Source organism: Arachis ipaensis, chromosome B6 (genome assembly GCF_059453495.1).
Source record: "Arachis ipaensis isolate K30076 ecotype BB chromosome B6, ASM5945349v1, whole genome shotgun sequence".
Taxonomy (NCBI): Eukaryota; Viridiplantae; Streptophyta; class Magnoliopsida; order Fabales; family Fabaceae; genus Arachis; species Arachis ipaensis.
In genome coordinates this window covers 127140409-127141861 of record NC_142441.1, presented here as the reverse complement: position 1 = coordinate 127141861, position 1453 = coordinate 127140409, and the positions used below count along the sequence as shown (strand labels likewise).

The 1453-nt window shown below is 38.1% G+C and overlaps 1 non-coding gene across 1 annotated transcript; it reads right to left on the bottom strand.

Annotated features, from left to right (window-relative positions):
* Positions 1 to 822: 822 nt before the first annotated feature.
* LOC148562672 (small nucleolar RNA R71) lies at positions 823 to 930 on the bottom strand. Its single transcript, XR_015887844.1, has one exon. It is a non-coding gene; the product is annotated as a small nucleolar RNA R71 (small nucleolar RNA).
* Between the last annotated feature and the right edge of the window lie 523 nt (positions 931 to 1453).

Here is a 1453-nt window from a genome sequence, read left to right as displayed (position 1 = left end):
TTTCTTTTTTAAATTTTGAATTATAACTAATATTTAAAATAAAAACAAAAATATTTTTATTTTATTTTATTTAATTTTCGAATTCTTTCCCCTCTCATCTCCTTCTATTTATTTATTTATCTACTAACATTCCTCTTCTACACATAATTAGAACCCCCTCTTCTCCTCTGTGTTCGAATTTTTCTCTTATCCTTCTTCTATTCTCCTATTCTTCTACTCACATAAAGGAATCTCTATACTGTGACATAGAGGATTCCATATTTTCTTTGTTCTCTTCTCTTTCATATGAGCAGGAACAAGGATAAAGGCATTCTTGTTGAACCTGATCCTGAACCTGAAAGGACTCTTAAGAGGAAGCTAAGAGAAGCTAAAGCACAACACTCTGAAGAGGACCTAACTGAAATCTTCGAAACAGAGAAAGCAGCTATGGCCGAACCCAACAACAACAATGCAAGGAAGGTGCTTGGGGATTTTACTACACCAACTTCCAATTTCTATGGAAGAAGCATCTCAATTCCTACCATTGGAGCAAACAACTTTGAGCTTAAGTCTCAATTAGTTTCTCTAATGCAGTAGAATTGCAAGTTTCATGGACTTCCAATGGAAGATCCTCATCAGTTTTTAGCTGAATTCTTGCAAATCTGTGAAACTGTCAAGACCAATGGAGTTGATCCCGAGGTCTACAGGCTTATGCTTTTTCCTTTTGCTGTAAGAGACAGAGCTAGAACATGGTTGGATTCACAACCAAAGGAAAGCCTGAACTCTTGGGATAAGCTGGTCAGTGCTTTCCTGGCCAAATTCTTTCCACCTCAAAAGATGAGCAAGCTTAGAGTGGAAATCCAAACCTTCAGACAGAAGGAAGGAGAGTCCCTCTATGAAGCTTGGGAAAGATATAAGCAATTAATCAAAAGGTGTCCTACTGACATGCTTCCAGAATGGAGCATCATATGTATATTCTATGATGGTCTGTCTGAGTTGTCAAAAATGTCATTGGACCATTCTGCAGGAGAATCTCTTCATCTGAAAACCCTGCAGAAGCTCATGAACTCATTGAAATGGTTGCAAATAACCAATTCATATACACCTCCGAGAGGAGTCCTGTGAACAATGGGACGCCTCAGAAGAAGGGAGTTCTTGAAATTGATACTCTGAATGCCATATTGGCTCAGAACAAAATATTGACTTAGCAAGTCAATATGATTTCTCAGAGTCTGAATGGATTGCAAGCTGCATCCAACAGTACTAAAGAAGCATCTTCTGAAGAAGAAGCTTATGATTCTGAGAATCCTGCAATGGCAGAGGTGAATTACATGGGAGAACCCTATGGAAACACCTATAATCCTTCATGGAGAAATCATCCAAATTTCTCATGGAAGAACCAACAGAAGCCTCAACAAGGCTTCAACAATAATGGTGGAAGAAATAGGTTTAGCAATAGCAAGACTTTTCCATC